General features: G+C 50.3%; 1 protein-coding gene across 1 annotated transcript in view; it reads left to right on the forward strand.

The window, feature by feature from the left end:
- Positions 1–1,647: 1,647 nt before the first annotated feature.
- mtus2a (microtubule associated tumor suppressor candidate 2a) overlaps positions 1,648–24,707 on the forward strand; it is a 172,547-nt gene continuing 149,487 nt past the window's right edge. Inside the window, exon 1 of the mRNA XM_036967473.1 lies at positions 1,648–1,778. The gene's annotated coding sequence lies outside the window, so the exon portion shown is untranslated. The remainder of the gene's footprint in view (positions 1,779–24,707) is intronic.

Raw genomic sequence — 24,707 nt, forward strand, 5'->3', positions numbered from 1 at the left:
AGCCCCCCCCCCCCAACTAGAACAGTAGCTTCTCTCTACCCCCACCCAACTAGAACGGTAGCATCTCTCTCTAGCCCCCCCCCCCCCCAACTAGAACGGTAGCATCTCTCTGGCCCCCCCAACTAGAACGGTAGCATCTCTCTAGCCCCCCTCCCCCCAACTAGAACGGTAGCATCTCTCTAGCCCCCCCCCCCCAACTAGAACAGTAGCTTCTCTCTACCCCCCCCCAACTAGAACGGTAGCATCTCTCTCTAGCCCCCCCCCCCCCCCCCAACTAGAACGGTAGCATCTCTCTGGCCCCCCCAACTAGAACGGTAGCATCTCTCTAGCCCCCCTCCCCCCAACTAGAACGGTAGCATCTCTCTAGCCCCCCCCCCCCCCCCCCAACTAGAATGGTAGCATCTCTCTAGCCCCCCCAACTAGAATGGTAGCATCTCCCTCTAGCCCCCCCCCCCCCCCAACTAGAATGGTAGCATCTCTCTCTAGCCCCCCCCCCCCAACTAGAACAGTAGCTTCTCTCTACCCCCCCCAACTAGAACGGTAGCATCTCTCTCTAGCCCCCCCCCCCCCAACTAGAACGGTAGCATCTCTCTGGCCCCCCCAACTAGAACGGTAGCATCTCTCTAGCCCCCCTCCCCCCAACTAGAATGGTAGCATCTCTCTAGCCCCCCCAACTAGAATGGTAGCATCTCCCTCTAGCCCCCCCCCCCCCCCCCCAACTAGAACAGTAGCATCTCTCTAGCCCCCCCCCCCCCCCAACTAGAACGGTAGCATCTCTCACTAGCCCCCCCCCAACTAGAACGGTAGCATCTCTCTAGCCCCCCCCAACTAGAATGGTAGCATCTCTCTCTAGCCCCCCCCCAACCCCCCAACTAGAATGGTAGCATCTTTCTCTAGCCCCCCCCCAACCCCCCAACTAGAATGGTAGCATCTCTCTCTAGCCCCCCCCCAACCCCCCAACTAGAATGGTAGCATCTCTCTCTAGCCCCCCCCAACCCCCCAACTAGAATGGTAGCATCTCTCTCTAGCCCCCCCACAACCCCCCAACTAGAATGGTAGCATCTCTCTCTAGCCCCCCCCCCCCCCCCAACTAGAACGGTACCATCTCTCTAGCCCCCCCAACTAGAACGGTAGCATCTCTCTAGCCCCCCCCCCCCCGCCCCAACTAGAATGGTAGCATCTCTCTAGCCCCCCAACTAGAATGGTAGCATTTCCCTCTAGCCCCCCCCCCCCCCCCCCCAACTACAACAGTAGCATCTCTCTAGCCCCCCCCCCCCAACTAGAACGGTAGCATCTCTCACTTGCCCCCCCCCCAACTAGAATGGTATCATCTCTCTAGCCCCCCCAACTAGAATGGTAGCATCTCTCTCTAGCCCCCCCCCAACCCCCCAACTAGAATGGTAGCATCTCTCTCTAGCCCCCCCCAACCCCCCAACTAAAATGGTAGCATCTCTCTCTAGCCCCCCCCCCCCCCCCCCCAACTAGAACGGTAGCATCTCTCTCTAGCCCCCCCCCCCCCCCCCCCCCCCAACTAGAATGGTAGCATCTCTCTCTAGCCCCCCCAACTAGAATGGTAGCATCTCTCTAGCCCCCCATCCCCCGTCTCTCTACCTCCACTCTCTCCGCAGCTTCCGTCCCACTCTCCGGTTCTCCTCTAGTCTGCATAGCATCTCTCTCCATCCACACGGAGTAAGGTATTGGACAACAGAGACAGAATAGGCTACCGTGCCCAGGAACGGACAAGACGGCAGTCTCCCAAAGCCAACTAACGCAAAACGGTAATAGGCGTTTTACTATACAGTCATTACTAATTATCTGAAAATAGCTTTGTGTGTTATTGTGACAATGTGACTTGATGGTTGTTATTTAGTGGTGAGATCCACATGCTTCCCACGGGGCAGGTGGGTAGAGAACAGCATGGTGATACCGCGCAGGAAAAAGACTCTGCATAACATGTAGGCTAGTTTTCAGCTCTAATAATGCTATTTCGGGCAGTCTTTCTTAGGCTAATCTGAGATGTTAGTAATTGTTTTACAATAATGCAACGTTTTGTGTTTACTAGCTGTACTAGGATACTTTTAGAAGGTACCTTTGCTCTATATCTGTCATGGTTTTAGCCTACTTGTCTGGCATGAAGATGTTTAAATTAAATTCATCAGATTGACACAGATAAATTATGACATTTTATATAGGCCTAAAGTGTGTGTGTCTGTCTGTGTGTGTGTGTGTGTGTGTACATGCCTGCAAATAAAATGTGAAAATAGTAACACAATAGTCAATGTGTGAGATAATAACATGGCTCTATACAGGAAGTACCAGGTAATAACATGGCTATATACAGGAAGTACCAGGTAGTATCATTGCTATATACAGGAAGTACCAGGTAATAACATGGCTATATACAGGAAGTACTAGGTAATAACATGGTTATATACAGGAAGTACCAGGTAATAACATGGCTATATACAGGAAGTACCTGTGTGTGTGTGTGTGTGTGTGTGTGTGTGTGTGTGTGTGTGTGTGAACGTATGTGGTGTGTGTGTGTGTGTGTGTTATCATATCCAGCCTTTATAAATACAGGAGTTCTGATTGTGAAGTGAGGTTTCCTCTGGTGATTCCCCACTTAACGCTCTCCGTTAAGTGTGTCTCCATAATAATATGGAAAGTTATACTTTGGTTTAAATGTAGCTTTGAACTACAACTTAGTGAGAACCCCCCCCCCCCCCCCCCCCCTCCCCCCCCGGGGGTTTTAGAGGGTAGAGAGCCTCAGACATAAAACTCTACTGCCTCAACCTGCACATGAACTAGAGAAAGGGGGAATAGTGTTGTGTGTGTGTGTGTGTGTGTGTGTGTGTGTGTGTGTGTGTGTGTGTGTGTGTGTGTGTGTGTGTGTGTGTGTGTGTGTGTGTGTGTGTGTGTGTGTAAACTACTTCGGTGCTCGTGTAGCCTGTACGCATGGGGGGAAAAAGGGAGGAGAGGAAAGGATGGAAGGATACATGGAGCGGTAGAATGGATGAGTGTTAATGATCAGAGGTAGATTATCAGGGGTTAGACCGGACTCAACCCTGATCCCCTCGTCTGTCAGAGAGGACTACTTTTCTAACAGATATTTTAATCTCTGTCACGTGAAACCGCTCACAATGGTGTTTTCGGGCTAATTGCATTATGGAACGAACATTTCCACGTAGCCTATTGCCTTGTTATAGCCGTACTGCCTTGTTATAGCCCTACTGTCTTGTTATAGCCGTACTGCCTTGTTATAGCCCTACTGCCTTGTTATAGCCCTACTGCCTTGTTATAGCCGTACTGCCTTGTTATAGCCCTACTGCCTTTTTATAGCCGTACTGCCTTGTTATAGCCGTACTGCCTTGTTATAGCCCTACTGTCTTGTTATAGCCCTACTGCCTTGTTATAGCCGTACTGCCTTGTTATAGCCCTACTGCCTTTTTATAGCCGTACTGCCTTGTTATAGCCGTACTGCCTTGTTATAGCCCTACTGCCTTGTTATAGCCGTACTGCCTTGTTATAGCCCTACTGCCTTTTTATAGCCGTACTGCCTTGTTATAGCCGTACTGCCTTGTTATAGCCCTACTGTCTTGTTATAGCCGTACTGCCTTGTTATAGCCCTACTGCCTTATTATAGCCCTACTGCCTTGTTATAGCCGTACTGCCTTGTTATAGCCCTACTGCCTTGTTATAGCCCTACTGCCTTGTTATAGCCGTACTGCCTTGTTATAGCCCTACTGCCTTGTTATAGCCGTACTGCCTTGTTATAGCCCTACTGCCTTGTTATAGCTGTACTGCCTTGTTATAGCCGTACTGCCTTGTTATAGCCCTACTGTCTTGTTATAGCCGTACTGCCTTGTTATAGCCCTACTGTCTTGTTATAGCCCTACTGTCTTGTTATAGCCCTACTGCCTTGTTATAGCCCTACTGCCTTGTTATAGCCCTACTGTCTTGTTATAGCCCTACTGCCTTGTTATAGCCCTACTGTCTTGTTATGGCCCTACTGTCTTGTTATAGCCCTACTGCCTTGTTATAGCCCTACTGTCTTGTTATAGCCCTACTGCCTTGTTATAGCCCTACTGTCTTGTTATAGCCCTACTGCCTTGTTATAGCCGTACTGCCTTGTTATAGCCCTACTGCCTTGTTATAGCCCTACTGTCTTGTTATAGCCCTACTGCCTTGTTATAGCCCTACTGCCTTGTTATAGCCCTACTGCCTTGTTATAGCCCTACTGTCTTGTTATAGCCCTACTGCCTTGTTATAGCCCTACTGCCTTGTTATAGCCCTACTGCCTTGTTATAGCCCTACTGCCTTGTTATAGCCCTACTGCCTTGTTATAGCCCTACTGCCTTGTTATAGCCCTACTGCCTTGTTATAGCCCTACTGTCTTGTTATAGCCCTACTGCCTTGTTATAGCCCTACTGCCTTGTTATAGCCCTACTGCCTTGTTATAGCCCTACTGCCTTGTTATAGCCCTACTGCCTTGTTATAGCCGTACTGCCTTGTTATAGCCGTACTGCCTTGTTATAGCCCTACTGTCTTGTTATAGCCCTACCGCCTTGTTATAGCCGTACTGCCTTGTTATAGCCCTACTGTCTTGTTATAGCCCTACTGTCTTGTTATAGCCCTACTGTCTTGTTATAGCCCTACTGTCTTGTTATAGCCCTACTGCCTTGTTATAGCCCTACTGCCTTGTTATAGCCCTACTGCCTTGTTATAGCCCTACTGCCTTGTTATAGCCGTACTGCCTTGTTATAGCCGTACTGCCTTGTTATAGCCCTACTGTCTTGTTATAGCCCTACTGTCTTGTTATAGCCGTACTGCCTTGTTATAGCCGTACTGCCTTGTTATAGCCCTACTGTCTTGTTATAGCCGTACTGCCTTGTTATAGCCGTACTGCCTTGTTATAGCCGTACTGCCTTGTTATAGCCGTACTGTCTTGTTATAGCCCTACTGTCTTGTTATAGCCGTACTGCCTTGTTATAGCCGTACTGCCTTGTTATAGCCCTACTGTCTTGTTATAGCCCTACTGTCTTGTTATAGCCCTACTGTCTTGTTATAGCCGTACTGCCTTGTTATAGCCGTACTGCCTTGTTATAGCCGTACTGTCTTGTTATAGCCCTACTGCCTTGTTATAGCCGTACTGCCTTGTTATAGCCGTACTGCCTTGTTATAGCCCTACTGTCTTGTTATAGCCGTACTGTCTTGTTATAGCCCTACTGTCTTGTTATAGCCGTACTGCCTTGTTATAGCCGTACTGCCTTGTTATAGCCGTACTGTCTTGTTATAGCCCTACTGCCTTGTTATAGCCGTACTGCCTTGTTATAGCCGTACTGCCTTGTTATAGCCCTACTGTCTTGTTATAGCCGTACTGCCTTGTTATAGCCGCACTGCCTTGTTATAGCCGTACTGCCTTGTTATAGCCGTACTGCCTTGTTATAGCCGTACTGCCTTGTTATAGCCGCACTGCCTTGTTATAGCCGTACTGCCTTGTTATAGCCCTACTGCCTTGTGCGCATTTGCTGCTCTTATAATGTGAAGAAATAATAAATTATCAACATTTTAAAATAAACGTTCTGATCTGTTGAATCAAACCTATTGCTTTAAAAACAATCTGGGGATGTTTATCCTGGGCGTACTGGTTGTATGAATCTGGGGATGTTTATCCTGGGCTTACTGGTTGTATGAATCTGGGGATGTATCCTGGGCGTACTGGTTGTATGAATCTGGGGATGTTTATCCTGGGCTTACTGGTTGTATGAATCTGGGGATGTATCCTGGGCGTACTGGTTGTATGAATCTGGGGATGTTTATCCTGGGCTTACTGGTTGTATGAATCTGGGGATGTTTATCCTGGGCTTACTGGTTGTATGAATCTGGGGATGTTTATCCTGGGCGTACTGGTTGTATGAATCTGGGGATGTATCCTGGGCGTACTGGTTGTATGAATCTGGGGATGTTTATCCTGGGCTTACTGGTTGTATGAATCTGGGGATGTATCCTGGGCGTACTGGTTGTATGAATCTGGGGATGTTTATCCTGGGCTTACTGGTTGTATGAATCTGGGGATGTTTATCCTGGGCTTACTGGTTGTAGGAATCTGGGGATGTTTATCCTGGGCTTACTGGTTGTAGGAATCTGGGGATGTTTATCCTGGGCTTACTGGTTGTATGAATCTGGGGATGTTTAACCTGGGCTTACTGGTTGTAGGAATCTGGGGATGTATCCTGGGCGTACTGGTTGTAGGAATCTGGGGATGTTTAACCTGGGCTTACTGGTTGTATGAATCTGGGGATGTTTATCCTGGGCTTACTGGTTGTAGGAATCTGGGGATGTTTATCCTGGGCTTACTGGTTGTATGAATCTGGGGATGTTTATCCTGGGCTTACTGGTTGTATGAATCTGGGGATGTTTATCCTGGGCTTACTGGTTGTAGGAATCTGGGGATGTTTATCCTGGGCTTACTGGTTGTATGAATCTGGGGATGTATCCTGGGCGTACTGGTTGTATGAATCTGGGGATGTTTATCCTGGGCTTACTGGTTGTATGAATCTGGGGATGTTTATCCTGGGCTTACTGGTTGTATGAATCTGGGGATGTTTATCCTGGGCTTACTGGTTGTAGGAATCTGGGGATGTTTATCCTGGGCTTACTGGTTGTATGAATCTGGGGATGTATCCTGGGCGTACTGGTTGTATGAATCTGGGGATGTTTATCCTGGGCTTACTGGTTGTATGAATCTGGGGATGTTTATCCTGGGCTTACTGGTTGTAGGAATCTGGGGATGTTTATCCTGGGCGTACTGGTTGTATGAATCTGGGGATGTATCCTGGGCGTACTGGTTGTATGAATCTGGGGATGTATCCTGGGCTTACTGGTTGTAGGAATCTGGGGATGTTTATCCTGGGCTTACTGGTTGTATGAATCTGGGGATGTTTATCCTGGGCTTACTGGTTGTATGAATCTGGGGATGTTTATCCTGGGCTTACTGGTTGTAGGAATCTGGGGATGTTTATCCTGGGCGTACTGGTTGTATGAATCTGGGGATGTATCCTGGGCTTACTGGTTGTATGAATCTGGGGATGTATCCTGGGCTTACTGGTTGTAGGAATCTGGGGATGTTTATCCTGGGCGTACTGGTTGTATGAATCTGGGGATGTATCCTGGGCTTACTGGTTGTATGAATCTGGGGATGTTTATCCTGGGCTTACTGGTTGTATGAATCTGGGGATGTTTATCCTGGGCTTACTGGTTGTACGAATCTGGGGATGTTTATCCTGGGCTTACTGGTTGTATGAATCTGGGGATGTTTATCCTGGGCTTACTGGTTGTAGGAATCTGGGGATGTTTATCCTGGGCGTACTGGTTGTATGAATCTGGGGATGTATCCTGGGCTTACTGGTTGTATGAATCTGGGGATGTATCCTGGGCTTACTGGTTGTAGGAATCTGGGGATGTTTATCCTGGGCGTACTGGTTGTATGAATCTGGGGATGTATCCTGGGCTTACTGGTTGTATGAATCTGGGGATGTTTATCCTGGGCTTACTGGTTGTAGGAATCTGGGGATGTTTATCCTGGGCTTACTGGTTGTAGGAATCTGGGGATGTTTATCCTGGGCTTACTGGTTGTATGAATCTGGGGATGTTTATCCTGGGCTTACTGGTTGTATGAATCTGGGGATGTATCCTGGGCGTACTGGTTGTATGAATCTGGGGATGTTTATCCTGGGCTTACTGGTTGTATGAATCTGGGGATGTTTATCCTGGGCTTACTGGTTGTAGGAATCTGGGGATGTTTATCCTGGGCTTACTGGTTGTAGGAATCTGGGGATGTTTATCCTGGGCTTACTGGTTGTATGAATCTGGGGATGTTTAACCTGGGCTTACTGGTTGTAGGAATCTGGGGATGTATCCTGGGCGTACTGGTTGTAGGAATCTGGGGATGTTTAACCTGGGCTTACTGGTTGTATGAATCTGGGGATGTTTATCCTGGGCTTACTGGTTGTAGGAATCTGGGGATGTTTATCCTGGGCTTACTGGTTGTATGAATCTGGGGATGTTTATCCTGGGCTTACTGGTTGTATGAATCTGGGGATGTTTATCCTGGGCTTACTGGTTGTAGGAATCTGGGGATGTTTATCCTGGGCTTACTGGTTGTATGAATCTGGGGATGTATCCTGGGCGTACTGGTTGTATGAATCTGGGGATGTTTATCCTGGGCTTACTGGTTGTATGAATCTGGGGATGTTTATCCTGGGCTTACTGGTTGTATGAATCTGGGGATGTTTATCCTGGGCTTACTGGTTGTAGGAATCTGGGGATGTTTATCCTGGGCTTACTGGTTGTATGAATCTGGGGATGTATCCTGGGCGTACTGGTTGTATGAATCTGGGGATGTTTATCCTGGGCTTACTGGTTGTATGAATCTGGGGATGTTTATCCTGGGCTTACTGGTTGTAGGAATCTGGGGATGTTTATCCTGGGCGTACTGGTTGTATGAATCTGGGGATGTATCCTGGGCTTACTGGTTGTATGAATCTGGGGATGTATCCTGGGCTTACTGGTTGTATGAATCTGGGGATGTATCCTGGGCTTACTGGTTGTATGAATCTGGGGATGTTTATCCTGGGCTTACTGGTTGTAGGAATCTGGGGATGTTTATCCTGGGCGTACTGGTTGTATGAATCTGGGGATGTTTATCCTGGGCGTACTGGTTGTATGAATCTGGGGATGTTTATCCTGGGCGTACTGGTTGTATGAATCTGGGGATGTATCCTGGGCTTACTGGTTGTATGAATCTGGGGATGTTTATCCTGGGCTTACTGGTTGTATGAATCTGGGGATGTTTATCCTGGGCTTACTGGTTGTATGAATCTGGGGATGTTTATCCTGGGCGTACTGGTTGTATGAATCTGGGGATGTTTATCCTGGGCTTACTGGTTGTAGGAATCTGGGGATGTTTATCCTGGGCGTACTGGTTGTATGAATCTGGGGATGTATCCTGGGCTTACTGGTTGTATGAATCTGGGGATGTTTATCCTGGGCTTACTGGTTGTATGAATCTGGGGATGTTTATCCTGGGCTTACTGGTTGTATGAATCTGGGGATGTTTATCCTGGGCTTACTGGTTGTATGAATCTGGGGATGTTTATCCTGTGCTTACTGGTTGTATGAATCTGGGGATGTATCCTGGGCGTACTGGTTGTATGAATCTGGGGATGTTTATCCTGGGCTTACTGGTTGTATGAATCTGGGGATGTTTATCCTGGGCTTACTGGTTGTATGAATCTGGGGATGTTTATCCTGGGCTTACTGGTTGTATGAATCTGGGGATGTATCCTGGGCTTACTGGTTGTATGAATCTGGGGATGTTTATCCTGGGCTTACTGGTTGTATGAATCTGGGGATGTTTATCCTGGGCTTACTGGTTGTATGAATCTGGGGATGTTTATCCTGGGCTTACTGGTTGTATGAATCTGGGGATGTATCCTGGGCTTACTGGTTGTATGAATCTGGGGATGTTTATCCTGGGCTTACTGGTTGTATGAATCTGGGGATGTTTATCCTGGGCGTACTGGTTGTATGAATCTGGGGATGTATCCTGGGCTTACTGGTTGTATGAATCTGGGGATGTTTATCCTGGGCGTACTGGTTGTATGAATCTGGGGATGTTTATCCTAGGCGTACTGGTTGTATGAATCTGGGGATGTATCCTGGGCTTACTGGTTGTATGAATCTGGGGATGTTTATCTTGGGCGTTGAGCATTTTGATGACTAAAAGACAGATTGGATTATTTTCATTGTCTTCTCTTGACAGCAATAGCCATTTGTTTTCCGCAGTTGTATTTTTTAAAATATTGCGATATGCCTGGCCGGGTCTCTGCTTTTCACTGCAACTCAACGAGCATCTATTTGGTATTTTCTACACACTCTGTCCTTTCGACTGTAGGCTGTACGATTTAAAACAATCCTCAGTGTCACAAAAATAAACTAAGTGTGTATGAATTACTACAAACTAAACGTTATGTTAAGATGAATTACTATAAACTAAAATGTGATTTCTGTCATTCTGAGCACCGTGGGTGGACTCCCTAATCAGGTTAGTGGGTGGACGCCCTAATCAGGTTAGTGGGTGGACTCCCTAATCAGGTTAGTGGGTGGACTCCCTAATCAGGTTAGTGGGTGGACGCCCTAATCAGGTTAGTGGGTGGACGCCCTAATCAGGTTAGTGGGTGGACGCCATAATCAGGTTAGTGGGTGGACGCCCTAATCAGGTTAGTGGGTGGACGCCCTAATCAGGTTAGTGGGTGGACGCCCTAATCAGGTTAGTGCGTGGACGCCCTAATCAGGTTAGTGGGTGGACGCCCTAATCAGGTTAGTGGGTGGACGCCCTAATCAGGTTAGTGGGTGGACGCCCTAATCAGGTTAGTGGGTGGACGCCCTAATCAGGTTAGTGGGTGGACGCCCTAATCAGGTTAGTGGGTGGACGCCCTAATCAGGTTAGTGGGTGGACGCCCTAATCAGGTTAGTGGGTGGACGCCCTAATCAGGTTAGTGGGTGGACGCCCTAATCAGGTTAGTGGGTGGACGCCCTAATCAGGTTAGTGGGTGGACGCCCTAATCAGGTTAGTGCGTGGACTCCCTAATCAGGTTAGTGGGTGGACGCCCTAATCAGGTTAGTGGGTGGACGCCCTAATCAGGTTAGTGGGTGGACGCCCTAATCAGGTTAGTGGGTGGACGCCCTAATCAGGTTAGTGGGTGGACGCCCTAATCAGGTTAGTGGGTGGACGCCCTAATCAGGTTAGTGGGTGGACGCCCTAATCAGGTTAGTGGGTGGACGCCCTAATCAGGTTAGTGCGTGGACGCCCTAATCAGGTTAGTGGGTGGACGCCCTAATCAGGTTAGTGGGTGGACGCCCTAATCAGGTTAGTGGGTGGACGCCCCAGTCAGGTTAGTCGGTGGACGCCCTAATCAGGTTAGTGCGTGGACGCCCTAATCAGGTTAGTGGGTGGACTCCCTAATCAGGTTAGTGGGTAGACGCCCTAATCAGGTTAGTGCGTGGACTCCCTAATCAGGTTAGTGGGTGGACTCCCTAATCAGGTTAGTGGGTGGACTCCCTAATCAGGTTAGTGGGTGGACGCCCTAATCAGGTTAGTGGGTGGACGCCCTAATCAGGTTAGTGGGTGGACGCCCTAATCAGGTTAGTGGGTGGACGCCCTAATCAGGTTGGGCACACAATTGGTCCAGCATGGTCCGGGTTAAGAGAGAGTACTGCGAGAGAGAGAGAGAGAGAGAACTGCGAGAGTGAGAGAGTACTGCGAGAGAGAGAGAGTACTGCAAGAGAGAGAGAGTACTGCAAGAGAGAGAGAGTACTGCGAGAGAGAGAGAGTACTGCAAGAGAGAGAGTACTGCAAGAGATGAAGATACAGAAGATTGGGAAGAAAATGATTGAGGGAGATGTAAAAACAGTGTGTGTGTGTGTGTTTCTTGTGTGTGAATGCGTGCGCGTGTTCATTGTTTCTTTGTCTCTGTGACTCCTCATGACACCCTTCACATCTCCTGGGGCTCTGAAGTAGAACCTCTTTGGCTCCTCCCTCTCCGCAGTAGTCCATGGTAACCACTATGCTAGAGGTGGCGCAATCACGTGATACTGTAATGATTTAATGGTTTCTTAAAGACTGAGAGGTGTGTATGTGTGTCTGTGATGGAATGGTTAAGGTATAATGGTGGGAATCGGGCAGGAAGAGAAAAAGAGGAGCGGATAGAAGAGGGGGACAGGAGAAGGGGGGGCGAGGGGAGGAGAGAGGGAGAGGAGAGAGGAGAGAGGGGGAGGAGAGAGAAAAAGGAGAGGAGAGAGGGGGAGGAGCGAGAGAGAGAGAGGAGAGAGGGAAAGGAGAGGAGAGTAGAGAGGGAAAGGAGAGGAGAGAGGGAGAGGAGAGGGAAAGGAGAGAGGGAGAGGAGAGAGGGAGAGGAGAAGGAGAGATGGAGATAGTGGGGAAGAAAGATAGAGATATGCATGTTGATGAGAGTACTGTATTGTATGTAATTGGTTGAGCCTCCTCCACCCCCCGTCCCAGCACTGACAGGGTTTACTCTTTCATTTACACGACAGACACGTGGGGAGAGGGGACAAAGAGGGAGCATGTGTGTGTGAGAGAGAGAGAGAGAGAGAGAGAGAGAGAGAGAGAGAGAGAGAGAGAGAGAGAGAGAGAGAGAGAGAGAGAGAGAGAGAGAGAATGGGAAGGGGGCATGCAGATGAAGAAGTATGCAGAAGGGAGGGAGATGAGACATGGAGGAGGGTATTTGGATGAAAAAAGGATGGAATGACAGATAAATGAGAACGAGGAGATAGCTGTGTGTTTCCCATAGAGCAGGGCTGAGGTTCAGGACAGTCAGCTCTGTCTGTGTGTTTCCCATAGAGCAGTGCTGAGGTTCAGGACAGTCAGCTCTGTCTGTGTGTTTCCCATAGAGCAGGGCTGAGGTTCAGGACAGTCAGCTCTGTCTGTGTGTTTCCCATAGAGCAGTGCTGAGGTTCAGGACAGTCAGCTCTGTCTGTGTGTTTCCCATAGAGCAGTGCTGAGGTTCAGGACAGTCAGCTCTGTCTGTGTGTTTCCCATAGAGCAGGGCTGAGGTTCAGGACAGTCAGCTCTGTCTGTGTGTTTCCCATAGAGCAGTGCTGAGGTTCAGGACAGTCAGATCTGTCTGTGTGTTTCCCATAGAGCAGGGCTGAGGTTCAGGACAGTCAGCTCTGTCTGTGTGTTTCCCATAGAGCAGTGCTGAGGTTCAGGACAGTCAGCTCTGTCTGTGTGTTTCCCATAGAGCAGGGCTGAGGTTCAGGACAGTCAGCTCTGTCTGTGTGTTTCCCATAGAGCAGTGCTGAGGTTCAGGACAGTCAGATCTGTCTGTGTGTTTCCCATAGAGCCGGGCTGAGGTTCAGGACAGTCAGCTCTGTCTGTGTGTTTCCCATAGAGCAGTGCTGAGGTTCAGGACAGTCAGCTCTGTCTGTGTGTTTCCCATAGAGCAGTGCTGAGGTTCAGGACAGTCAGCTCTGTCTGTGTGTTTCCCATAGAGCAGTGCTGAGGTTCAGGACAGTCAGCTCTGTCTGTGTGTTTCCCATAGAACAGTGCTGAGGTTCAGGACAGTCAGCTCTGTCTGTGTGTTTCCCATAGAGCAGTGCTGAGGTTCAGGACAGTCAGCTCTGTCTGTGTGTTTCCCATAGAGCAGTGCTGAGGTTCAGGACAGTCAGCTCTGTCTGTGTGTTTCCCATAGAGCAGTGCTGAGGTTCAGGACAGTCAGCTCTGTCTGTGTGTTTCCCATAGAGCAGGGCTGAGGTTCAGGACAGTCAGCTCTGTCTGTGTGTTTCCCATAGAGCAGTGCTGAGGTTCAGGACAGTCAGCTCTGTCTGTGTGTTTCCCATAGAGCAGGGCTGAGGTTCAGGACAGTCAGCTCTGTCTGTGTGTTTCCCATAGAGCAGTGCTGAGGTTCAGGACAGTCAGATCTGTCTGTGTGTTTCCCATAGAGCAGGGCTGAGGTTCAGGGCAGTCAGCTCTGTCTGTGTGTTTCCCATAGAGCAGTGCTGAGGTTCAGGACAGTCAGCTCTGTCTGTGTGTTTCCCATAGAGCAGGGCTGAGGTTCAGGACAGTCAGCTCTGTCTGTGTGTTTCCCATAGAGCAGTGCTGAGGTTCAGGACAGTCAGATCTGTCTGTGTGTTTCCCATAGAGCAGGGCTGAGGTTCAGGACAGTCAGCTCTGTCTGTGTGTTTCCCATAGAGCAGTGCTGAGGTTCAGGACAGTCAGCTCTGTCTGTGTGTTTCCCATAGAGCAGTGCTGAGGTTCAGGACAGTCAGCTCTGTCTGTGTGTTTCCCATAGAGCAGTGCTGAGGTTCAGGACAGTCAGCTCTGTCTGTGTGTTTCCCATAGAGCAGTGCTGAGGTTCAGGACAGTCAGCTCTGTCTGTGTGTTTCCCATAGAGCAGTGCTGAGGTTCAGGACAGTCAGCTCTGTCTGTGTGTTTCCCATAGAGCAGTGCTGAGGTTCAGGACAGTCAGCTCTGTCTGTGTGTTTCCCATAGAGCAGTGCTGAGGTTCAGGACAGTCAGCTCTGTCTGTGTGTTTCCCATAGAGCAGGGCTGAGGTTCAGGACAGTCAGCTCTGTCTGTGTGTTTCCCATAGAGCAGTGCTGAGGTTCAGGACAGTCAGCTCTGTCTGTGTGTTTCCCATAGAGCAGGGCTGAGGTTCAGGACAGTCAGCTCTGTCTGTGTGTTTCCCATAGAGCATGGCATAGTGCACTACTTTAGACCAGAGCCCTATGGGGTAGTGCCCCAAATAGAGAATAGGGTACTATACAGTGATAACCAGAGAAAAGCAGCTCTGCAAACAAAGCAAGGTGAGAGAGAGGCCGTGGGAGAGGGGGAGAGAGGGAACGAGGGAGTGGGTCGTAGAGGTTGAGGAGGAAGGGGGATATGGAGAGAGGGACGGAGAGAGAGAGGTAGTGGGGATAGAGACAGAGGGGTTAATCAGAGAGAGAGAGGTAGTGGGGATAGAGACAGAGGGGTTAATCAGAGAGAGAGAGGGATGGGGTAGAGAGAGAGAGAGATATGGGGGAGGGGCATGAATTGTGGGTGTAGGGGGTTTGGCAGGGGGATATGGAGAGAGGTAGTGGGGATAGGGTGTAGGGGGTTTGGCAGGGGGATATGGAGAGAGAGGTAGTGGGAATAGGGTGTAGGGGGTTTGGCAGGGTTATGATTTTCGTAATCTTACATGAATTCCTTGGAGAGAACACAGAAAGAGAGACAGAGAGGGGAGGGCTGAGAGAGAGAGACAGAGAGGGGAGGGCTGAGAGAGAGACGGGAGGGCTGAGAGACAGAGGGGAGGGCCGAGAGAGAGAGACAGAGAGGGGAGGGCTGAGAGAGAGAGGGGAGGGCCGAGAGAGAGAGAGGGAAGGGCTGAGAGAGAGAGAGGGGAGGGCTGAGAGAGAGAGGGGAGGGCTAAGAGAGAGAGGGAAGGGCTGAGAGAGAGAGAGGGGAGGGCTGAGAGAGAGAGGGGAGGGCTGAGAGAGAGAGGGGAGGGCTGAGAGAGAGAGGGAAGGGCTGAGAGAGAGAGACGGAAGGGCTGAGAGAGAGACAGAGAGGGGAGGGCTGAGAGAGAGAGAGGGAAGGGCTGAGAGAGAGAGAGGGAAGGGCTGAGAGAGAGACAGAGAGGGGAGGGCTGAGAGAGAGAGAGGGAAGGGCTGAGAGAGAGAGAGGGAAGGGCTGAGAGAGAGACAAAGAGGGGAGGGCTGAGAGAGAGAGGGGAGGGCTGAGCGAGAGAGAGGGGAGGGCTGAGAGAGAGAGGGGAGGGCTGAGAGAGAGAGAGGGGAGGGCTGAGAGACAGAGAGAGGGGAGGGCTGAGAGACAGAGAGAGGGGAGGGCTGAGAGAGAGAGAGGGGAGGGCTGAGAGAGAGAGACAGAGAGGGGAGGGCTGAGAGAGAGAGAGGGGAGGGCTGAGATACAGAGAGAGGGGAGGGCTGAGAGAGAGAGAGACAGAGAGGGGAGGGCTGAGAGAGAGAGAGGGGAGGGCTGAGATACAGAGAGAGGGGAGGGCTGAGAGAGAGAGACAGAGAGGGGAGGGGGAGAGAGAGAGGGAAGGGGGAGAGAGAAGAAAAATAAAAAGAAATGAGAGAGGGGGAGGAACGGAGAGAGAGATCCTGTCCTGTGTACTGATGGTAGGATTAATTAGTGTGCCTGTTTAGATATGCACCGGTGAGAGGAGTGTGTGTGTGTGTGTGTGTGTCTGGTGGGTGTGGGTGTGTGTGTGTGTGTGTGTGTGCGTGTGTGTGTGTGTGTGTGTGTGTGTGTGTGTGTGTGTGTGTGTGTGTGTGTGTGTGTGTGTGCCTGTGCAGATGCAGGGTGTCCTTAGGGAGTCTATTTATTTTGCAGAAAGAGGCACCAATGTGACTGGGGTCTTTCATATTGCCTTCTTGGTGGGACCCTGGTGTGTGTGTGTGTGTGTGTGTGTGTGTGTGTGTGTGTGTGTGTGTGTGTGTGTGTGTGTGTGTGTGTGTGTGTGTGTGTGTGTGTGTGTGTGTGTGTGTGTGTATTTATGTCTGTGTGTGTGTGTGTGTGTGTGTGTGTGTGCATGCATTTCTTTGCCTGCGAGCTCAGCTGAGACACTTCACTGGTAGACTCTATTTGGGGTGTTTCTCCCATTCATCTCTGCAGATCCTCTCAAGCTCTGTCAAGTTTGGATGGGAAGCGTTGCTGCAAAGCTATTTTCAGGTCTCTCCAGAGATGTTAGATCGGGTTCAAGTCAGGGCTCTGGCTGGGTCACTCAAGGACATTCAGAGACTTGTCCCGAAGCCACTCCTGCGTTGTCTTGGCTGTGTGCTTAGGGTCGTTGTCCTGTTGGAAGGTGAACCTTCACCCTAGTCTGAGGTCCTGAGCGCTCTGGAGCAGGTTTTCATCATGGATCTTATTCCAGGCTGAAAGCTTTCATTCAGTGAGTCTTCAGGCTCTGTACTACTAAAACCGGGGTTAAAGGTCAATAGCATGAGGATTGGTCTGTGGGACACGCAGTACTCAGTGATTAGCCAACATTTGACTACTTTGTCCCCATCAATACACACTCAAACAAGATACTATATCATCCCACCTCTTTGTCCCCATCAATACCCCCCCCCCCCAACAGACACTAGTCACCCACACCATCCCCTCCTCAGTAATACCCACCCCAACAGACACCAGTCCCCCACACCATCCCCTCCTCAGTAACACCCACCCCAACAGACACCAGTCCCCCACACCATCTCCTCCTCCAACAGACACTAGTCACCCACACCATCCCCTCCTCAGTAATACCCCCCCCCCCCCCCGCCAACAGACACCAGTTCCCCACACCATCCCCTCCTCAGTAATACCCACCCCAACAGACACCAATCCCCCACACCATCCCCTCCTCCAACAGACACCAGTCATCCACATCATCCCCTCCCCCAACAGACACCAGTCCCCCACACCATCCCCTCCTCCAACAGACACTAGTCCCCCACACCATCCCCTCCCCCAACAGACACCAGTCCCCCACACCATCCCCTCCTCCAACAGACACTAGTCCCCCACACCATCCCCTCCTCCATCAGACACTAGTCACCCACACCATCCCCTCCTCAGTAATACCCCCCCCAACAGACACTAGTCACCCACACCATCCCCTCCTCAGTAATACCCCCCCCCCAACAGACACCAGTCCCCCACAAATCAAATCAAATCAAATGTATTTATATAGCCCTTCGTACATCAGCTGATATCTCAAAGTGCTGTACAGAAACCCAGCCTAAAACCCCAAACAGCAAGCAATGCAGGTGTAGAAGCACGGTGGCTAGGAAAAACTCCCTAGAAAAGCCAAAACCTAGGAAGAAACCTAGAGAGGAACCAGGCTATGTGGGATGGCCAGTCCTCTTCTGGCTGTGCCGGGTGGAGATTATAACAAAACATGGTCAAGATGTTCAAATGTTCATAAATGACCAGCATGGTCGAATAATAATAAGGCAGAACAGTTGAAACTGGAGCAGCAGCACAGTCAGGTGGACTGGGGACAGCAAGGAGTCATCATGTCAGGTAGTCCTGAGGCATGGTCCTAGGGCTCATCCCATCCCCTCCTCAGTAATATCCCCCCCAACAGACACCAGTCATCCACACCATCCCCTCCTCAGTAATACCTATTCTTCGCCAATGTAGACTTCAAGCCTTTCAGGAACAATCAACTAAGCCTCCTTAACACAGAGAGAACTACAGTAGAAGTTGTAGCACTACTTGTTAACACAACATCTATGTCATCAAGACACAGACCCTGTTGAGGCCTAACTATAGTACATTTATTTACTCATCATGGAGTCAGGTGATTTACACTAGTTCCTGGTACTGAGGGGATTTACACTAGTTCCTGGTACTGAGGGGATTTACACTAGTTCCTGGTGTTGATGGGATTTATACTAGTTCCTGGTGTTGAGGGGATTTACACTAGTTCCTGGTGTTGAGGGGATTTACACTAGTTCCTGGTGCTGAGGGGATTTACACTAGTTCCTGGTGTTGAGGGGATTTACACTAGTTCCTGGTGCTGAGGGGATTTACACTAGTTCCTGGTGCTGAGGGGATTTATACTAGTTCCTGGTGCTGAGGGATTTACACTAGTTCCTGGTGCTGAGGGGATTTACACTAGTTCCTGGTGCTGAGGGGATTTATACTAGTTCCTGGTGCTGAGGGGATTTACACTAGTTCCTGGTGCTGAGGGGATTTACACTAGTTCCTGGTGTTGAGGGGATTTATACTAGTTCCTGGTGTTGAGGGGATTTACACTAGTTCCTGGTGTGGAGGGGATTTACACTAGTTCCTGGTGTTGAGGGGATTTACACTAGTTCCTGGTGTTGAGGGGATTTACACTAGTTCCTGGTGCTGAGGGGATTTACACTAGTTCCTGGTGTTGAGGGGATTTATACTAGTTCCTGGTGCTGATGGGATTTACACTAGTTCCTGGTACTGAGGGGATTTACACTAGTTCCTGGTACTGAGGGGATTTACACTAGTTCCTGGTACTGAGGGGATTTACACTAGTTCCTGGTACTGAGGGGATTTACACTAGTTCCTGGTACTGATGGGATTTACACTAGTTCCTGGTGCTGAGGGGATTTACACTAGTTCCTGGTGCTGAGGGGATTTACACTAGTTCCTGGTGTTGAGGGGATTTACACTAGTTCCTGGTGTTGAGGGGATTTACACTAGTTCCTGGTGTTGATGGGATTTACACTAGTTCCTGGTGTTGAGGGGATTTACACTAGTTCCTGGTGCTGAGGGGATTTACACTAGTTCCTGGTGTTGAGGGGATTTACACTAGTTCCTGGTGTTGAGGGGATTTACACTAGTTCCTGGTGCTGAGGGGATTTACACTAGTTCCTGGTACTGAGGGGATTTACACTAGTTCCTGGTGCTGAGGGGATTTACACTAGTTCCTGGTACTGAGGGGATTTACACTAGTTCCTGTTGCTGAGGGGATTTACACTAGTTCCTGGTACTGAGGGGATTTACACTAGTTCCTGGTGCTGAGGGGATTTACACTAGTTCCTGGTACTGAGGGGATTTACACTAGTTTGTCATGTATTGTCATGTTGTGTCCTGTTCCTGTTCTTTCTCTTCACCCTGTCTCCCTCTGCTGGTCGTATTAGGTTACCTTTTCTTCCCCTCTTTCCCCCAGCTGTTCCTTGTCTTCTTTAACTACCTCGTTCACCCCTTTTCCCACCTGTTCCCTTTTTCCCTCTGATTAGGTCTCTATATCTCTCTCTGTTTCTGCTTCTGTCTTTGTCGGATTCTCGTTTGTGTTACTCATGCCTGAACCAGACTATCGTCGTGTTTGCTGCAACCTTGTCCTGTCCTGTCGGAATCTGCCTGTTCATCTAACCTTGTCCTGTCCTGTCGGAATCTGCCTGTCCATCTGAGCCTACGTGTGTTTCGTCATTAAAGAAACTCTGTTTTGTTAATTCGCTTTTGGGTCCTCATTCACGCACCTGACAGAAGAATCCGACCAAGAATGGACCCAGCGACTTCGGATCCTCTCCACTCAGCCGTCGAGATCCAGGGAGCGATGCTAGGCAGACACGATCAGGAATTGTCTGCTGCTCGACATGCCGTTGAGACCCTGGCCACCCAAGTCTCCAACCTCACAGAACAGGTTCACCATCTCCGCCTCGATCCACCGGCCACTTCCAGGGCTTTCGAATCTCCGGAGCCCAGAATCAATAACCCGCCGTGTTACTCTGGGGAGCCCACTGAATGCCGCTCGTTCCTCACCCAGTGTGATATTGTGTTTTCTCTCCAGCCCAACACTTACTCCAGGAGCACTGCTCGTATCGCCTACGTCATATCTCTCCTTACTGGACGGGCTCGTGAGTGGGGCACGGCAATCTGGGAGGCAAGGGCTGAGTGTACTAACCAGTATCAGGACTTTAAGGAGGAGATGATACGGTTTTTGATCGATCTGTTTTTGGGGAGGAGGCTTCCAGGGTCCTGTCTTCCCTATGTCAAGGTAATCGATCCATAACAGACTACTCTATTGAGTTTCGCACTCTTGCTGCCTCCAGTGGCTGGAACAAGCCGGCTTTGCTCGCTCGTTTTCTGGAGGGTCTCCGCGCAGAGGTAAAGGATGAGATTCTCTCCCGGGAGGTTCCTTCCAGCGTGGATTCCTTGATTGAACTCGCTATTCGCATTGAGCGACGGGTTGATCTTCGTCACCGAGCTCGGTTGCCCCCCTCTCCGCATCACTACCATCTTCCTCTGCCGGCTCGGGTGCTGAGCCTATGCAGCTGGGAGGTATCCGCATCTCGACTAAAGAGAGGGAACGGAGAATCACCAACCGCCTCTGTCTCTATTGCGGTTCCGCTGGTCATTTTGCCACTTCATGTCCAGTAAAAGCCAGAGCTCATCAGTAAGCGGAGGGCTACTGGTGAGCGCTACTACTCCTGTCTCTCCTTCAAGATCCTGCACTACCTTGTCGGTCCATCTACGCTGGACCGGTTCGTCAGCTTCCTGCAGTGCCTTGATAGACTCTGGGGCGGAGGGCTGTTTTATGGACGAGACCTGGGCTCGGGAACATGACATTCCTCTCAGACAGTTAAGGGAGCCCACGGCCTTGTTCGCCTTGGATGGTAGTCCTCTCCCCAGGATTCAGCGTGAGACGCTACCTTTAACCCTCACTGTCTCTGGTAATCATAGCGAAACCATTTATTTTTTAATTTTTCGTTCACCTTTTACACCTGTTGTTTTGGGCCATCCCTGGCTAGTTTGTCATAATCCTTCTATTAATTGGTCTAGTAATTCTATCCTCTCCTGGAACGTCTCTTGTCATGTGAAATGTTTAAAGTCTGCTGTCCCTCCTGTTTCCTCTGTCTCTTCTTCACAGGAGGAGCCTGGTGATTTGACAGGGGTGCCGGAGGAATATCACGATCTGCGCACGGTGTTCAGTCGGTCCAGGGCCACCTCTCTTCCTCCACACCGGTCGTATGATTGTAGTATTGATCTCCTTCCGGGAACCACTCCCCCCCGGGGTAGACTATACTCTCTGTCGGCTCCCGAACGTAAGGCTCTCGAAGATTATTTGTCTGTAGCTCTTGCCGCCGGTACCATAGTCCCCTCCTCCTCTCCCGCCGGAGCGGGGTTTTTCTTTTTAAGAAGAAGGACGGGTCCCTGCGCCCCTGCATAGATTATCGAGGGCTGAATGACATAACAGTGAAGAATCGTTATCCGCTTCCTCTTATGTCTTCAGCCTTCGAGATCCTGCAGGGAGCCAGGTTTTTCACTAAGTTGGACCTTCGTAACGCTTACCATCTCGTGCGCATCAGGGAGGGGGACGAGTGGAAGACGGCGTTTAACACTCCGTTAGGGCACTTTGAATACCGGGTTCTTCCTTTCGGCCTCGCTAACGCTCCAGCTGTCTTTCAGGCATTAGTCAATGATGTCCTGAGAGACATGCTGAACATCTTTGTTTTCGTTTACCTTGACGATATCCTGATTTTTTCACCGTCACTCCAGATTCATGTACAGCACGTTCGACGTGTCCTCCAGCGCCTTTTAGAGAATTGTCTTTTTGTGAAGGCTGAGAAGTGCACTTTTCATGCCTCCTCCGTCACATTTCTCGGTTCTGTTATTTCCGCTGAAGGCATTAAGATGGATCCCGCTAAGGTCCAAGCTGTCATTGATTGGCCCGTCCCTAAGTCACGCGTCACACGAGCTGCAGCGCTTTCTCGGCTTCGCGAACTTCTATCGTCGTTTCATCCGTAATTTCGGTCAGGTGGCAGCTCCTTTCACAGCCCTTACTTCTGTCAAGACGTGCTTTAAGTGGTCCGTTTCCGCCCAGGGAGCTTTTGATCTCCTCAAGAATCGTTTTACATCCGCACCTATCCTTGTTACACCTGACGTCTCTAGACAGTTCGTTGTCGAGGTTGACGCGTCAGAGGTGGTCGTGGGAGCCATTCTTTCTCAGCGCTCCCTCTCTGACGACAAGGTCCATCCTTGCGCGTATTTTTCTCATCGCCTGTCGCCGTCGGAACGTAACTATGATGTGGGAAACCGCGAACTGCTCGCCATCCGCTTAGCCCTAGGCGAATGGCGACAGTGGTTGGAGGGGGCGACCGTTCCTTTTGTCGTTTGGACTGACCATAGGAACCTTGAGTACATCCGTTCTGCCAAACGACTTAATGCGCGTCAGGCGCGCTGGGCGCTGTTTTTCGCTCGTTTCGAGTTCGTGATTTCTTATCGTCCGGGCTCTAAGAACACCAAGCCTGATGCTTTATCTCGTCTCTTCAGTTCTTCAGTAGCCTCCACTGACCCTGAGGGGATTCTCCCTGAGGGGCGTGTTGTCGGGTTGACTGTCTGGGGAATTGAGAGGCAGGTAAAGCAAGCACTCACTCACACTCCGTCGCCGCGCGCTTGTCCTAGGAACCTTCTTTTCGTTCCCGTTCCTACTCGTCTGGCCGTTCTTCAGTGGGCTCACTCTGCCAAGTTAGCCGGCCACCCTGGCGTTCGGGGTACGCTTGCTTCCATTCGCCAGCGTTTTTGGTGGCCCACCCGGGAGCATGACACGCGTCGTTTCGTGGCTGCTTGTTCGGTCTGCGCGCAGACTAAGTCCGGTAACTCCCCTCCTGCCGGCCGTCTCAGGCCGCTTCCCATTCCCTCTCGACCGTGGTCTCACATCGCCTTAGATTTTGTCACCGGACTGCCTTCGTCAGCAGGGAAGACTGTTATTCTTACGGTTGTCGATAGGTTCTCTAAGGCGGCTCATTTTATTCCCCTTGCTAAGCTTCCTTCTGCTAAAGAGACGGCACAAATCATCATCGAGAATGTTTTCAGAATTCATGGCCTTCCGTCAGACGTCGTTTCAGATAGAGGTCCGCAATTCACGTCTCAATTTTGGAGGGAGTTTTGCCGTTTGATTGGGGCTTCCGTCAGTCTCTCTTCCGGCTTTCACCCCCAGTCTAACGGTCAAGCAGAACGGGCCAATCAGACTATTGGTCGCATCTTACGCAGTCTTTCTTTTCGCAACCCTGCGTCTTGGTCAGAACAGCTCCCCTGGGCAGAATACGCCCACAACTCGCTTCCTTCGTCTGCGACCGGGCTATCTCCTTTTCAGAGTAGCCTCGGGTACCAGCCTCCGCTGTTCTCATCTCAGTTCGCCGAGTCCAGCGTCCCCTCCGCTCAGGCTTTTGTCCAACGTTGCGAGCGCACCTGGAAGAGGGTCAGGTCTGCACTTTGCCGTTATAGGGCGCAGACTGTGAGAGCTGCTAATAAGCGTAGAACTAAGAGTCCTAGATATTGTCGCGGTCAGAGAGTTTGGCTCTCCACTCAGAACCTTCCCCTTAAGACAGCTTCTCGCAAGTTGACCCCGCGGTTCATTGGTCCGTTCCGTATTTCTCGGATCATTAATCCTGTCGCAGTGCGACTTCTTCTTCCGCGATATCTTCGTCGCGTCCACCCGGTCTTCCATGTCTCCTGTGTTAAGCCCGTTCTTCGCGCCCCCGCTCGTCTTCCCCCCCCCCCCCATCCTTGTCGAGGGCGCACCTATCTACAGGGTCCGTAAGATTTTGGACATGCGTCCTCGGGGCCGTGGTCACCAGTACCTAGTGGATTGGGAGGGGTACGGTCCTGAGGAGAGGAGTTGGGTTCCCTCTCGGGACGTGCTGGACCGTTCGCTGATCGATGATTTCCTCCGTTGCCGCCAGGTTTCCTCCTCGAGTGCGCCAGGAGGCGCTCGGTGAGTGGGGGGGTACTGTCATGTATTGTCATGTTGTGTCCTGTTCCTGTTCTTTCTCTTCACCCTGTCTCCCTCTGCTGGTCGTATTAGGTTACCTTTTCTTGCCCTCTTTCCCCCAGCTGTTCCTTGTCTTCTTTAACTACCTCGTTCACCCCTTTTCCCACCTGTTCCCTTTTTCCCTCTGATTAGGTCTCTATATCTCTCTCTGTTTCTGCTTCTGTCTTTGTCGGATTCTCGTTTGTGTTACTCATGCCTGAACCAGACTATCGTCGTGTTTGCTGCAACCTTGTCCTGTCCTGTCGGAATCTGCCTGTTCATCTAACCTTGTCCTGTCCTGTCGGAATCTGCCTGTCCATCTGAGCCTACGTGTGTTTCGTCATTAAAGAAACTCTGTTTTGTTAATTCGCTTTTGGGTCCTCATTCACGCACCTGACATAGTTCCTGGTACTGAGGGGATTTACACTAGTTCCTGGTGCTGAGGGGATTTACACTAGTTCCTGGTGCTGAGGGGATTTACACTAGTTCCTGGTACTGAGGGGATTTACACTAGTTCCTGGTGTTGAGGGGATTTACACTAGTTCCTGGTGCTGAGGGGATTTACACTAGTTCCTGGTGTTGAGGGGATTTACACTAGTTCCTGGTGCTGAGGGGATTTACACTAGTTCCTGGTACTGAGGGGATTTACACTAGTTCCTGGTGTTGAGGGGATTTACACTAGTTCCTGGTGCTGAGGGGATTTACACTAGTTCCTGGTGTTGAGGGGATTTACACTAGTTCCTGGTACTGAGGGGATTTACACTAGTTCCTGGTACTGAGGGGATTTACACTAGTTCCTGGTGCTGAGGGGATTTACACTAGTTCCTGGTGTTGAGGGGATTTACACTAGTTCCTGGTGCTGAGGGGATTTACACTAGTTCCTGGTACTGAGGGGAT

The sequence above is a fragment of the Oncorhynchus mykiss genome, chromosome Y, assembly GCF_013265735.2.
Source record: "Oncorhynchus mykiss isolate Arlee chromosome Y, USDA_OmykA_1.1, whole genome shotgun sequence".
NCBI lineage: Eukaryota > Metazoa > Chordata > Actinopteri > Salmoniformes > Salmonidae > Oncorhynchus > Oncorhynchus mykiss.